Source organism: Microtus pennsylvanicus, chromosome 12 (assembly GCF_037038515.1).
Source record: "Microtus pennsylvanicus isolate mMicPen1 chromosome 12, mMicPen1.hap1, whole genome shotgun sequence".
NCBI lineage: Eukaryota > Metazoa > Chordata > Mammalia > Rodentia > Cricetidae > Microtus > Microtus pennsylvanicus.
In genome coordinates, this window is record NC_134590.1 from 97353748 (window position 1) to 97370549 (window position 16802).

A 16802-nucleotide genomic window follows, 5' to 3' on the forward strand; every position below is an offset into this window, starting at 1 on the left:
TGACTACAAGTTTATCTATTATAAATGACTATCCATTAATTTGTATTTCTTAACTATACATTGTCATAAATGAACTGAACAAATATAATACCTTAAACAAGAGCAGAGATTTATTTAACAAAATTGACCTTAAATTTATATCAATAGACTTCCACTGTTTCTCTGATCTTTCAGGTTTTTACCCCTGATATCTGACTCCCAGTTTTTATTGATAAAGATTAATTAGTTAATGTTTTATCTGACCCCTTAAAAATATGCTTAATAAACAGAAAGGGGCAATTAAGACACCTAGATATAGATTGCATAGTAGTTTTTTAACTTTATTTTTTTTAATGCTAATGGAAAAGAAATGGCAGCTGTGGAGAAAGTTAAAAGTTGTAACCTTTCATTTTTTATTTAGAAAAAAGGGGAAATGTTGTACAACATTAACTGAAGATGTGTTACATTTATTTATGCTGTGGAATGTTTGTTTAATGATGCAAGAGTGTGTTGCATTCTTTTATGTTGCATTTTTTAACTCTGAAGCAGCGTTACTTTGCCTGCCTAAAACAACTGATTGGTCTAACAAAGGTCTGAATGGCCAATAGCTAGGCAGGAGAGGGATAGGTTGGGATGCCAGACAGCGAGAATAAATAAAAGGAGGAAGAGAGAAGGACTGAGGACCAAGAAGAGAAGGAGGAGAATGTCAGGGACCAGCCACCCAGCTTCACAGTTAGCCACAGAGTAAGAAGTAAAGAAAGGTATATAGAATAAAGGTAAAATCCCAAAGGCAAAGGTAGATAGAATAATGTAAAATAAGAAAAGTTGACTAGAACCAAGCTAAGGCTGGGCATTCATAGGTAAGGATAATCCTTCATGTGATTTATTTGGGAGCTGGGTGGTGGGCTCCCAAAAGAACCAAACAGTAAAAAACTAACTACAGGATGAATCATCTGTGGGTATATGCCCAAGACTGGTACAACAGAATCCTGAGGTAGATCTATTTCCAATTTTCTGAGGAACTGCCATTGTGATTTCCATAGTAGCTATATAAGTTTGTAAAGGTTTTTCCCCATAGATAACCAGAGTGTTATAGCTAAAGTGCTGCATAGCTTATACCAGTTTATATTTTAAGAGTTTTTGGTGACTTGAAATTATTAGGCCTGTTCATATCCCAATATCTGAGTTGGGAGTCCCAGAACCACCTGCTACTCTAGATTCAGGGGATCTGACACCCTCTTTTCTTATATGTCACCTGTATATACATGGAAGACATTCTTTCTCACAAATAAACATATATAAATTGTGGGGATAAGCTTCTTTTCAAAAATCCTTGTGACTCATAAAACAATTAGAGCAAAACAAGTTGCTTTAGGTATATAGTACAAATCATACACTGTTTCTTTAAAAATTTGTTATCTTGCATTTGGTTTGAAAAAGTTTTTATTTCCCCACTATGATGCAGACTTACAGGCAATCTTCAGTCATAGGAAACAAAATGGTGCCTAAGTGATGTTAATCAATATAGTTTTCTTTTTATAAGAGAATGGGATCCTTTTAGTAATCAAAACTCTTAGTGGATCAGCTCTCCTCACCCAATCCATTGTCTATTATCAGCAAAGGAGAGAAGTCATACACAGGATGACTGCTGGCCAGTGATTTCTTGTTATTTAATTTTGGTTAGTATCTTGTCATTCTATTTAAGGAACTATGATATGTATTTGTAGGCCTGTCTTCGTGTCTTGTTTCACCTATGATACCATCTATATTGTTGATTTTATTAATTATTATCTAAATTTATTGTTGTTTCCTTATAAAATGACAGATTTTCATTATTCTTTTTCAGAAAATTTACTATATTATGAGGTCCCTGAGCATTTCTCGGTTTAGGAAGTGTCTGTGGAGAAACAGTTTTAGTTTTCTCTTCTTGAACTTAGAGGCTTACTTTTTCTCATTTCTTTTTTTTGGAAATGTGTCATATTTTTATTAGAGATCAAACATAGCATACATGCCTTTGTGCACAAATTTAATAACACATAGAAAGTATAGAACATTATCATTGTCCATGCAATCACACAGGTTGTTGGGATCCCATGTTAGGGTGACATCTGTTGGAGTCAAGTCTTGACAAGTTTATATGTTCCACCAGGGTAGGATCATGTGGATTAGAAATGTTAGACAAAAACAAAAAAGAAAGAAAAACACAAAGACACAGAATAGAGTTGGGAAGGTAACCCAGTGAATACTGAATTCTCATTTATGTTCCATATGCTTTATATACCCCAATCCAAAAGCAGGGGAAGAAGACAAGACTTCTTTACCATAATACAAACAAGGAAAAAACAAACTACTTACCTCTACAATACCTGTACCATCAAGTCACTCTCTCCTAAGTTAAGTTGGTTAGGCAGGACACACAGCCACCACACCTTAGGTCAAACATCCTGCAGGTAGATACACCTTGGGTCAAAATCCCTATCATAACCTTGAAGGAGCAAGAATAGGCCTGAATTCAGAACCTTTGGTCAAGGTGAAATGGATTCACATCCATGGGCTCTAGTAACATAAAACAAATGCACATACTTGAGTCATTTTGATTTGGACAAATTTGCAATATATTTAAGATTCTATCATCTGATTCCACTGGAGATATTCTGAATTTTGGCTTAAACTTACCTTTTGTTTTTTAGCTCAATCTTTGAAGTTTGTAGACCTGAAAGTCTGCTTTAAATATTCACTTATCTTAATGTTGATTAATTAATAATATATATGATTATATGTAAGAAAGTAGGATGTTGAAATTTTATTTAACATCATAAGAATAAAATATTTTGATATTTAATAATAATTTTGAAAGATTTATAATGAAAAGTGTTTAATAACTTTCAATTATTTACAGAAGTAGAAAATAAAGTAACACATATTTTCTTAATTATTTGACTTTTATTGTGGTCTGTCTATATTTTACAATCTTTTAAGAAGATTATAATTATTAAGTAAAAATGTCGTGTATCATTAAGAAGAGATAAAAGGAGACCAACCATAAGATTCCAAAGAACCAGAGCAAACTTAAGACCAAAGCTGAAGACCTTAAAGCATTACATTTCAAACTATTATTACAAACTCATTATAATAACAAATTATGATCCTGGCATAAAAATAGACTAAAAGGTTAGTAGAATAATGGATAAATCTCCCAAACTATATCCAAACACTTACGGTCAAGTGTAATTTATCATTCTATCAAAAGTTCAATAGGGAAAATATGTTCTCTTCCAGAAATACTATTGTGAAACAGGTTATTCATTTGTAAATAATGAATTGGGGCTCTTCCTTTAAAGTATGCATGAAAGTTGGGTCAAAATGGATGAAAAACTTTAATGTAAAACCTGAAATTACAAAACTATATTTTTAGAAGAAAATGTAGGGCAAATCTCAAATGATTTTGGTTTGAGAATATGTCCTTTTTATTGTTGATAGCTACAATCTCAGAAGTAGAATGAATAGAATGAAAAAATAGACAAATAAGACCACATATAATTAAAAGCACTCCGCATAACAAAGTAACTTGTAAACATGAAAAGAAAACTGAGAGAATAGCTGACTATATCACCAAACACCTTATCTAACAAGGGAATAAATCTAAAGTTTCGTAAGAAATTATTCAAAGCAAAGCAAAATGTAAATAAAAGCAAAACCAAACAGTATGCTCAAACGATAGGTAAAATACTTGAAAATGAAAATGTGTTCATCATTAATATTAGTATTTGAATTTCATAAATTTTTAATTGTTGTATTATGAAGGCGTAAGTCACAAACAATGCCACACCAATTTGGGATTATGATTAATAGGGTGATATTTATTTAAAGGGGAAAAAACTTACAGATCACTGTCCCAGGCAACAGCCCTCTACGCAAATGCAACCAGGAGTCTAGTCGCCGGCGGAGCAGGAAGTGAAGAGAGAGAGGAGAGGGAAGTGGCCGCTTTTTTAAAGGGAGAGAGACCACGCCCCAAGGGGCTGGTATCTCAGCGGCGATAGGCTGGAGGAGTGGGAGGACCTCCCGCAACACCTCCCCCTTCTGTTTAAATAAGAGAGTTCTAAACCTACTATGAAATTATATACAATAAGTACAAATATCCTATTCTAACTAGCTTAGGTCTTGTATAATAAATAACTTGGCCAAGTCATGAGAGAAAGTAACTACATTTATATAGTCTTCAACCCCATCAAAGATCTGAGAAGGGAAATAATGTTACCTGGGTAATTAGGAAGTTCAGTAAAACAACTTCCAAAACATGTAACAAATCACAGAGACAACTAGCTACCTAGGCAATCACCCAAAGTCACATTAGCAGCGTTGAAGCAACCAACTTTGGCTAAGGCCTAACATAACTGACACACCATTTTCAAAGGCAAGCAACTTTCAAAACTATCTTACCCTGTCTTGGCAGGATAAGACAGCCCTGTTTTATCCATTGATGCATGCTCTGTATCTTTGTCAGTGGTTGAGGTATGGGCATTTCTTTGCCCCAAGGCCAGTTCTGCCAAAAAGAAATGCTCCAGGTGGAGTGTCTTTGGTGCTCAACATTCTCTCGGGAATAGAGTGGTGTTGCCAGGAGCAATTGTGTCTCACTACCACAAAACTCTGAGTTAGATTAAAGGCCATTTTCTACAGCTCTTTGAAGAAGTTGAAGATTATCTATCTATACTGAGTATAATCTCTATATATCTAAAGAACCTGATTAGTCTAATTATAAATGACAAACTTAGATGACTATTAGTCTATATAATTCTCAATATCTATCTAACTTAAAGACTAAGACAATAAACGACTGTGAAACAAATGAGGACAATGACCTCCAAATATAAACAATGTACAAATATACATTGCAGTAGGTAAATATATATCAATACACAAACATTATATAAGTATCTTAATCAGAGGTAGAAATGTACACTGCAATATGGTAAATATATACAATATATATATATATCAATACAATATATGTCAATACATAAAAAATGTTTTAAACAGAGGTAGAAACATGAATGCATACAATAGTCAATACAATTTAACTTTGTATCAATATACAAGAATCTATATCAATATATTTGTCTAACAAGAGTAACTCACAATTACAAATCTATTATCCCATCATCCCTCTTTTTTTTTTCAAAATGATCCCTGAGCTTATAAAATTCCTCCCCCAACCCTCAATCGTATACTAATTATAATCAACCCCTAAATGATGCCCCTAAACCCAAGGGCAAACTTTACTGGGAGAGGGGACGTCGTCCTCTAAAATTACTTCCAGCTGTCATAGGGGCGACGTTCTTTCTGGGGGATCCTGTGAAAGTAAAATGATGGTTAAATTTCAAGATCAATGTCTTTTAAAATTGCCAATAGTCTCTGAGTATTTTGTGCAGGTCTGGCCAAAATGTTGTATAAGATGTGCACCATTTCAGCTAACCAAGTTGGAACTGTCTTGTGCAGCTGGTATCCAAAGCAGGTCTTGTTGTAGCGCTATCAGTATCATGATGTCATATCAACCAGGTGGAGTTGTTGTTATGGGGCCCCATCTTCTTCCTGGAAACTTCAAATGTCACTTCAGGAAAAACTCATTGTTCATTATGAAAAACTTAAGCATTAATCATATAGACATATATATATATATATATATTCAATGAAAGACATGATAGATATATTCAATGAAAAGTATGATAGATATGAAGAAAAGCAAAGATGTTTTCTAAACTCATATTTCTTTCTGTCCCATATCATGGCTCTTGACATGAGACAGAAACTCCAGAAACTCTGGGTTTTTCTCTTACTAACAGGCTTGGAATTGGAGAAGGACTGAGCCAGAGTCCAACTTCAAAACCAGCTTTATAAATTTAGAAATATGGTTTAATATTACTTACACAACCCTTTCAGTTTTCTTGATATTTCCTATTGGGCAGGTATTTTTCCATCTGTCAGTATCCAAATATCCAGGGTCCCTTGAATTTTTCAAAGATGAGTGTTTTCCTGTGGAGATAAGAACAGAACCCTGCCCCCATTCTATATGTTTTTCTTACCATCTGTATGAATATCATCATTGTAGATAAGTTGTCATTTCTCCTTTCCAAGAGGTTTCTCCTCTTCAAATCGAAACTTTATTAATTTTGATGGTATCCACAATTTTTCTTCTCCTGTGGAAACAAGAGCAAAACCCCTTCCCCAACGTAGCACATCTCCTGGCTTCCACTGAGAGGTCAGCACATCTTTGAAATAAATTGGTTGATTTAGTTCAGCAGACTTTTCCATTATCCAATGTCTTTCTGCTGCTGTCGTTCCTTTCTCATTAGCGTTGAGAAAATTCAAGGTTAATAAAGCATTATGTAATCTATTTCTGGGGGTATTTTCAGTCCCTTTCTGTTTGTTCAGCATATCCTTTATAGTACGATTTGATCTTTCTATAACTGCCTGACCTGTAGGATTGTTTGGTATACCTGTAATGTGTTTTATATTATAATAATCAAAAAAGCGTTTCATTTTCTTAGATACATATGCTGGACCATTATCTGTCTTTATTTGCGCAGGTATACCCATGATGGCCATAACTTCCAATAAATGTGTGATTACTGAATCAGCCTTTTCTGAGCTCAGGGCAGTAGCCCATTGAAAACCTGAATACGTGTCTATGGTGTGGTGTACATATTTTAATTTACCAAATTCTATAAAGTGGAACACATCCATCTGCCAGATTTCATTTCTCTTAGTGCCCTTTGGGTTACTCCCTGCAGGCAACGGTGTTTGATTATAGAAAGAACAAGTAGGACATCTCTTTATAATGTCCTTAGCTTGTTGCCAAGTAATGGAAAATTCTTTCTTTAGGCCTTTACTATTGACATGATGCTTCTTATGAAATTCTGAGGCCTGCAACACACTTCCAATCAATAATTGATCAATCTCAGCATTGCCTTGGGCTAGAGGACCAGGCAGACCTGTATGGGACCGGATGTGTGTTATGTACATCGGACAAAGCCTGTTCCTGATTATGTCTTGTACCTGGATAAACAATGAAGTCAACTCTGTGTCATCTGGTATAAATTCAGCTGTCTCAATATGCAAGATAACTCTTTCTGCATATTGTGAATCTGTAACTATATTAAGGGGTTCTTTAAAATCCCTTAGCACCATAAGAATGGCATATAATTCTGCCTTCTGGACAGAATTATAAGGGCTTTGTTCCACCTTACTCAATTCATCTGACTTGTAACCTGCTTTCCCTGATTTATTTGCATCAGTATAGAAAGTACGGGCTCCAGTTATTGGAGCATCACGTACAATTCTAGGAAGAATCCAAGAAGTTCTTTTTATGAGGTTAAGTCTACCACTTTTGGGATAGTTGCTATTAATTTCTCCCAAAAAATTAGCACAAGCTCTTTGCCACGGTTCATTGTCTTCCCATAACTTTTTTATTTCTTCTGTAGTAAAAGGCACTATAATTTCTGCTGGGTCTATACCTGCTAGTTGACGAAGTCTCAGCTTACCTTTTATAATTAATTCAGAGACTTTTTCCACATAAGTTTTTAATTTTTTACTTGGTTTATTAGGTATAAATATCCACTCTAAAATAATATCTTCCCTCTGCATTAGAATCCCTGTAGGAGAAATTCTGGAAGGCAATATGACTAGGATGCAGCTAAGATTTGAGTTCACCCTATCCACATGTGCCTCCTGTAATTTTTCCTCAATCATTGTCAGTTCCTTTTCTGCTTCAGCTGTCAGTTCTCTTGGACTATTCAAATCTTTATCACCATCTAAGGTTTTGTTTAAATGAACTACTAGATCAGGTGTTATCCCAACAGCTGGTCGTAGACTGGAAATGTCTCCTAACAATCTTTGGAAGTCATTAAGAGTCTTTAAGCGGTCTCTCCTGATTCGTGCCTTTTGCGTTTTAATTTTCTCTAACCCTATTCTGTAACCTAGGTAATTAATAGAGTTTCCTCTTTGAATCTTTTCAGGGGCAATTTGTAATCCCCACCTAGGCAAGACTTTCTTTACTTCTTCAAACATCCTTTCTAAAGTATCTTTATTTGAATCAGATAACAAGATGTCATCCATGTAATGATAAATGATGGACTTGGGGAATTGTTTACGAATTATTTCCAATGGCTTACTTACAAAATATTGGCACAGTGTAGGACTATTGAGCATACCCTGTGGGAGGACAGTCCACTGATATCTCTTATTAGGCTGAGAATTATTATAAGTAGGCACTGTGAAGGCAAATTTTTCTCTATCCTTTTCTTGTAACGGTATAGTGAAAAAACAATCTTTCAAATCAATAACTATAAGAGGCCATCCTTTTGGTAACAGAGAAGGCAAAGGAATTCCAGATTGTAGTGGGCCCATAGGTTGAATTACTTTGTTGACAGCTCTTAGATCTGTCACCATTCTCCATTTACCAGATTTCTTTTTTACAACAAACACAGGAGAATTCCAAGGGCTGGTTGATTCTTCAATATGGTGAGCATCTAGTTGCTCTTGCACCAGCTGTTCCAATGCCTGTAGTTTATCTTCAGCTAGAGGCCACTGTTTGATCCATATTGGCTTCTCAGTTAGCCATTTTAAAGGTAGGGCTGTTGGTACTTCTAAAGGTTTGGTATTTGCTGTATGTTCTTGTACAGCCTGAATGGCTGGTGACCTTTTTCCATAATACCTCATCATATCCTTCCCCGAATTATGAATTTCTGGAAATACAGGAATGTTAATCTGGGTATTCCATTGCTGTAGCAGGTCACGGCCCCATAAATTTATGGCAATATTGGCTATATATGGCCTTAGTCTTCCTATTTGCCCTTCGGGCCCTATGCATTCAACCCATCTTGTGCTTTGTTTTACACGAGATAGGGTTCCAATTCCTAGGAACTGAACATCTACCTCTTGAAGAGGCCAATTCGGATGCCAAGATTCTGGGGTAATGATACTTACATCCGCACCTGTGTCTAATAAGCCTTCAATAAAAGTGCCATTTATACAGACTCTTAGCTTTGGTCTTTGATCATTAATAGAAGTCTGCCAAAATATACGTTTATTCTGTCCTACTGGGTTTTTTGACTCATCCTCCACATGGATTTCATCATTTAGACCAGTATTACTTTTTACAGCAGAAATTGGAGCTTTTAATTTTCTTGGTGAGGCACGTTCTCCACTGTGACTGGGAATGACTGGGCCACTGTTGGCTTGGGGGCCTGCGAGAGGCCCCCCCATGGAGTTTCCCGATGATATCGGATTGCCCCGTCTATCTGTTGTTGACCTACATTCGTTGGACCAATGCCTGCCTTTACCACATCTCCTACATATACCTGAAGGCCGAGGTCTCCTATTTTTGTCATTCCCAGAAGAGATATTATTCCTAGAAATTCTTTGCCTGCAATCCCTTTGTAAATGTCCTAATTTACCACAATTAAAACACCTGGCAGTTTGATGTCTCCTCATTGCTTTGGAAATCACTTCTCCTACCCAAGATTCATCATTATAGCTAAACGTCTCAACATTCATCGTATGCTGAATCCATTCATCCATAGGTGCTGATCTAGACTTTAAAGGCCCAATTATCTTTTTGCATTCTATGTTTGCATTCTCAAAAGCTAGAGATTCAAGAAGTATTCGTCTAGATTCTGGGTCTGTTACCCCTATGTCCAGAGCCTTAATCAATCTTTGCAAAAAGTCAATAAAGGGTTCTCTCTGTCCCTGCCTAATTCTGGTATATGATTCAACCCTTTTTGCTGGATCTTGTATCCTATTCCAAGCATTTAAAGCTGCTTGGTGACATAGACACAGTACTTCACCGTCATAAAGAGCTTGGACCTGTGGATCAGCATATTCTCCTGCACCAAGAATTTGATCTTGGGAAACCTCAATACCTTTTGCTCTTCCTTGCTGTTCCATATGTTTGGATTCTTCTCTGAAATAAATTCCAAACATCAAGGAAGGTCCCTTATCTAAAACTGCAGACACTAACTGATGGAAATCATGGGGGATAGCTCTAGCATTAGAAGCCCAAGTCTTTATCATTTCCTTTACATATGCATTGTGCAAGCCAAAATTAACAACAGCTTGCTTAATTTCTTTCAGATCATTCATTGCTATTGGTGTCCATCTAGCTTCTCTGACTCCCTTTGAGCCTTTAGAAGTTGACGCTTTGTCAGAATTAAGTATAGGGTATGTCACTAGAACCCTGGGTAAGCCAGTTCTAATAGCTGGTGGAGGCATTGTATCCTGTCCTTGTGCCTCCTTACTCTGTTCACCAGCTGCAATAATTTCTCCAATCTTTTCAAATCTTTTTATCATTGTCTCTCCTAAATCCTGAATCTCTTGACCTGTATATATTTCCAGTGATTTCACTGAGGTATCAATTTTTTGGTCCCCATTCTGCACCTGTGATTCCAAAGCTTTAATTTTTTCCTTCAAAGATAACATGTCCTCCTTAGACTTTTCTTGTATATCATGTATATTCCCATCTTGGAGGTACATTCTGTCTGTTACCTTATCAAAACTTTGTGATAAACTCTGAAGGTCAAATTCAATAGCCTGAACCCTTTCAGGTAACTTTCTAATACCCTTGGATATGGAATCAATTTTGTCTGTCATAGTAACCACTTGTTCAGATAACCTCTGATTTTCAATAATTTTAATCCTGTCAATTAGTTGTTCATTATTAGTTCGTAAAGATTCTATCATTGTTAGGAGTGCCATATTCTTCCTTAATGATAGAATATGGAAAAGAAAACTGAAGCCTAGTAACAAGCAAATTAAGGTATTCCCATAATCATATAAACCTTGTATGATGTAATTCATTGTATTAGTAAATATAAAATTACTAATCCATTGTATTAGTGAAAACAAAGCAGTAAAATTTGCGTTAGAAACGAAAATTGCCATATTACCTATTGTCCAGCAGGTGGCGCTGTTGCAGAATCGCGATGAAAACATGGTCCTGTTTCAGTGCCTTAGTAGATGTTAAAAACTGGAAAACGCAAGTTTCTCAACAAAGTAAATGTAATTAAATCAATTCCAGAGACGGAACCAGAAACCCAGAATCCAGGGGTAGAGAAGAGCAATCTGGAAGCTGCTTATGCCTCCACGTGACAGAGTCACCCTGAGGGGTTGCAGCTTTCAGCAACCGCGTGCTCTGGTTCGCGCCACTTTAAGAGCTGTGCTTTCAAGGGAGATTTAAAAACAACTCAGAAAAGAGCAAACCACGGGAGGCCAAGGCCGCCGCCGCTGCAAGGCACAGGCAGCGGCTGAGGAAGCAAGGGCTCCCGCCAAGCCGAACTTGCGGCCGCCAAGCCGAACTTGCGGCCACCAAGCCGAACTTCCGGCCGCCAAGTCGAACTCACGGCTGCAAGCCGGGAGAGGTTCTAAAACCAAACGTTGGGTGCCAGAATGAAGGCGTAAGTCACAAACAATGCCACACCAATTTGGGATTATGATTAATAGGGTGATATTTATTTAAAGGGGAAAAAACTTACAGATCACTGTCCCAGGCAACAGCCCTCTACGCAAACGCAACCAGGAGTCTAGTCGCCGGCGGAGCAGGAAGTGAAGAGAGCGAGGAGAGGGAAGTGGCCGCTTTTTTAAAGGGAGAGAGACCACGCCCCAAGGGGCTGGTATCTCAGCGGCGATAGGCTGGAGGAGTGGGAGGACCTCCCGCAACAGTATTAGCTGTTTTTTTTTACAGAAAGTATATTTTTCTTTTGATATAGCAACGATTTTTTCATTTTATTTTTTTTAGTTGTTGCACAAAAAAAATTTCCACCTCCTCCCCGTTTCCCATTTCCCTCCCCCTGTTCGCACACATCGCCCCCCCTCCCCCTACTTCCCTCCCCCTCTCCCCCTCTCTCCCACTCCATTCCCCCTCCCTCTCCGGAATGAAGAACAGTCCAGATTCCCTGCCCTGTGGGAAGTCCAAGGTCCTCCCATTTCTATCCAGGACCAGGAAGGTGAGCATCCAAACAGGCTAGGCTCCCACAAAGCCAGTTCATGTATTAGGATCGAAACCTAGTGCCATTGTCCTTGGCTTCTCATCAGCCTTCATTGTCCACCACGTTCAGAAAGTCCGGTTTCATCCCATGCTTATTCAGTCCCAGTCCCGCTGGCCTTGGTGAGCTCCCAATAGATCAGTTCCACTGTCACAGTGGGTGGGTGCACCCCTAGTGGTCCTGACTTCCTTGCTCATGTTCTCCCTCCTTCTGCTCCTCATTTGGATCTTAAGAGCTCAGTCCGGTACTCCAATTTGGGTCTCTGTCTCTGTCTCGATCCATCGCCAGATGAAGGTTCTAAGGTGATATGCAAGATATTCATCAGTATGGCTATAGGATAGGGTCATTTCAGGTTCCCTCTCCTCAGTTGCTCAAGGTACTAGCTGGGGACATATCCCTGGACACCTGCGAGCCCCTCTAGAGTCAAGTCTCTTGCCAACCCTAAGATGGCTCCCTTAATCAGGATATGTATTTCTCTGCTCCCATGTCCACCTTTCCTTTATCCCAACCATCCCATTCCCCCAAGCTCCCCCCATTCTCCCCTTCTCATGTTTCTCACCCCATTTCCCCTTAGCCCCATTCCACCTCACCCCCAAGTTCCCAGGTTTTGCACTGCAATCTTGTCTACTTCCCATATCCAGGCGGATGACTATATGTTTTCTTTGGGTTCACCTTACTATTTAGCTTCTCTAGGATCACAAATTATATGCTCAATGCCCTTTATTTATGGCTAGAAACCAATTATGAGTGAGTACATCCCATGTTCATCTTTTTGGGTCTGGGATACCTCACTCAGGATAGTGTTTTCTATTTCCATCCATTTGCATGCAAAATTCATGAAGTCATTGTTTTTTACTGCTGAGTAGTACTCTAATATGTATATATTCTACACTTTCTTCATCCATTCTTCCATTGAAGGGCGTCTAGGTTGTTTCCAGGTTCTGGCTATTACAAATAATGCTGTTATGAACATAGTTGAACAAATGCTTTTGTCATATGATAGGGCATCTCTTGGGTATATTCCCAAGAGTGGTATTACTAGATCTTAGGGTAGGTTGATCCCGAATTTCCTGAGAAATTGCCACACTGATTTCCAAAGTGGTTGCACAAAATTGCATTCCCACCAGCAATGGATGAATGTGCCCCTTACCCCACAACCTCTCCAGCAAAGGCTATCATTGGTGTTTTTTATTTTAGCCATTCTGACAGGTGTAAGATGGTATCTCAAAGTTGTTTTGATTTGCATTTCCCTGATTACCAAGGAGGATAAGCATGGCCTTAAGTGTCTTTTGGCCATTTGAATTTCTTCTGTTGAGAATTCTCTGTTCAATTCAGTGCCCCATTTTTTAATTGGGTTAATTAGCATTTTAAAGTCTAGTTTCTTGAGTTCTTTATATATTTTGGAGATCAGACCTTTGTCTGTTGCAGGGTTGGTGAAGATCTTCTCCCAGTCAGTGGGTTGCCTTTTTGTCTTAGTGACAGTGTCCTTTGCTTTACAGAAGCTTCTCAGTTTCAGGAGATCCCATTTATTCAATGTTGCGCTTAATGTCTGTGCTGCTGGGGTTGTATGTAGGAAGTGGTCTCCTGTTCCCATATGTTGTAGAGTACTTCCCACCTTCTCTTCTATCAGGTTCAGTGTGTTCAGACTGATATTGAGGTCTTTGATCCATTTGGACTTGAGTTTTGCGCATGGTGATAGATATGGATCTATTTTCATTCTTCTACAGGTTGACATCCAGTTATGCCAGCACCATTTGTTGAAGATGCTTTCTTTTTTCCATTATATACTTTTAGCTTCTTTATTGAAAATCAGGTATTCATAGGTCCCTGAGCATTTCTTGGTTTAGTAAGTTTCTGTGGAGAAACAGTTTTAGTTTTCTTTTCTTGATCTTAGAGGCTTACCTTTTCTCATTTCTTGACCTATCTGTGTTTTTTAGTTCTTCATGTTTAATATGGTTAATATATTGATTTTGTGTTTAAAAAAATCTTCTTCTCATATATTGTCATCTCCACCTTAATTAGCTTCAGCTGTCAACATGATGTAGATTAGAGTCATATTGAGAGAACATCAGTTGAGGCTTTGCCCAGATCAAAATAGCTACTAACTATGGGAAAATTATGTTGATTGATGATTCATGTGGGAAGGCTCTTCTCTTCCACTCATGGTTTCAATACCCTAAGAATGTGGGACTGAGAGGGTTAAGAAGGCTAGCTGAACAAGAAAGAGTGACTAAGCAAGAGCAAAAACCAGTAAACATTTTTCCTTATTGTCTCTTGCCTTCATTTTGTAACTTGAATTTCTATCCTAAGCTTCCACAGTTGTGGGTTGTGATCTGGAAATATCAGTCAAAGAAACCTGTTTATTACCTCACATGCTTTTTTTAAGAGAATTTAATCACAGCAAGAAATGAATAAATTAGGCCAAAATGTGGTACACCAAAAGTGATTTTGTTGCTGGGTAGAATGTGGGAATGTTGTCTTTTGGAGGATTGTGGAGGATATTAGAACTTTAGGTGGCAAAAGGCATAGAAAACTGTACAGAGCTTAATTAACTATTCCTGTAGGACTAGGAATATGGGGGTGTTGAAAGTAATGCACACAGGGGAGCTTGAGTTCATTGGATTTCAGTGGGAAATAGACTTCATGAAAAATGTATCTATGGGTCATTTGTATAATATTTTCTTCCCAAATCATTCCAATTTTCTCCATTCCCTGAGAAGTTGAGTAAGGCAAACTTAAAAAGTAGTTGGGAGATTTCTTAGACAAAGCATTGCTTCTGTTGGGTATTTATTACTGATGATTTATTTAGGTCTACAGTGGAAAAAAAATGAGTGATGTGGATAGAAACAAAAAGTCAGTTTTGTGGAGAAAAACAACACTAGGAAGATTCAAATGGCAGTCCTGTCGTGAAAAAGAGGACAACATTTCAAGAAGTTTAGAACCATTAAAGAGAAGGCCCTTCTTATTATTTGAAGCCTAGGAAGGTAACTTAGGGAAAGATTTCATCTATCTAAGTCTTCAATTTCTCAAAGGAATAGGCAACCTGATTCCTAATCTGAGAAAGCAACTTCATGCAGAAGCTGCTGGAACTCTGAACCAAGCATAGTAGCATCCATAACAACTTAGAAGCCAAATTGTGTGTGTTGTGGAGGGACCCATGTTGTATTGTTTCTGGAAAAAAGAAAGAAGCAAAATTTATAGGTCATAAATTCTTCCTCTTTAGTTTCAGCTGAACATGGTTTTGTCCATCTGTGTTTGGCAGAGTCAGAAACCCACTGAGGAGACTGTGAAACTTTATTGCATGAAGCTTTGAAGATGAAGACAGAGTTGTATTTTTAGATGATAGGATGTTGTAATACCCAAGCTATGAGATATCTGCCATGGAGAACTACATATAGGAGGTAGATATATACATATATATAATAAATATATAAGGATATATGTATATAATTTTTCATGAATAGTGCTATCTAAGCTCTTTGAAAATGAGTCCCTACCTGTCTGAGGCACAGCTAAATGATTTGTTGTTTGCCCTACTGAGTTTTAGTGTTACCATGAACCAATCTTCCATCACTGTGTCCACATTTCTCTCTCTCTCTTTTCAAAATTTATTCTTCTTGTAAACACAGGCTGCTTATCCATTTCCCAGGCACCCAGACCTGAATAATCACACAGAAACTATATTAATTACAGCACTGTTTGGCCTACTAGCTCAGGCTTTTTATTAATTTGCTCTTTCATTTTAACCCAGTTCTATTAATCTCTGTGTCACCACGAGGCTGTGGCCTACTGATAAGGTTCTGGGGCGTCTTTCTGCTTTGGCAGCTACATGGCCTCTCTTATATTCTGCCTACTCTATATATCTCTTCCAACCTGGCTATATTCTTCCTTGCCAAAGCAGCTTTATTCATTAACCAATAAAAGCAACACTTATACAGAAGGACATCACACATCACTTTTCTTATAATATATCCCAACTGCAGTTTTTCTGTTCTCCATTTCTCTCAGTCCTCTCCACTACTCCCTTCTCCACCAGATCCACTCAGTCTTCATTTCCTTTCAGAATAGAGCAGACACACAAGAGATATCAATAAAGCCATACATAGCAAATTGAAATTAGACTAGGCACATATCAAAGACTGCATGGGTCAATCTAGTAGGAGAAAAAGGGTTCCAAGAGCAGGCAAAAGAGTCAGAGACATTCCCCACTCCCACTGTTAGGAGTTGCACAAAAATAGCAAGCTACAAATGATAACATATATATAGAGGAATTGGGGCAAACTCCTATAGGCTCCATGATTGCTATTTCAGCCTCTGTGAGCTCCTAAGAGCCCTGCTTAGTTGATTCTGTGGCCTGTGTTCTCCTGTGTCATTTTAGTTAGAAAAAATTATGACTATGAATTTTTTTGAAATTTTTTTCTGTGTTTTTGGGGTGAGATTGTTCTCCATTTCCTGTTATTATTAGGGTTGGTATTTTTCTAGTGTTTCAGATTTCCTGGATGTTATGTTTCAGGAAATTTTTGGTTTAACATTTTCTTTGGTCAATATGTCCATTTCTTTGATCATGCCTTTAAAGTCTGAAATTCTCTGTTCAATGTCTTGTATTCTTTTAGTGAAGCATGCCTCTGTACGTCTTATTAGATTACTTAGATTTTCATTTTCATAATTACTTCAGTTCATATTTTTTAATTGCTCCTATTTCTATTTTAAGGTCTTGAACAGCTTCATTTCTGTCAACTGTTTCTTCATTTACTTTTTGGTTTTCTTTAAGGGATATATTAGTTTTCT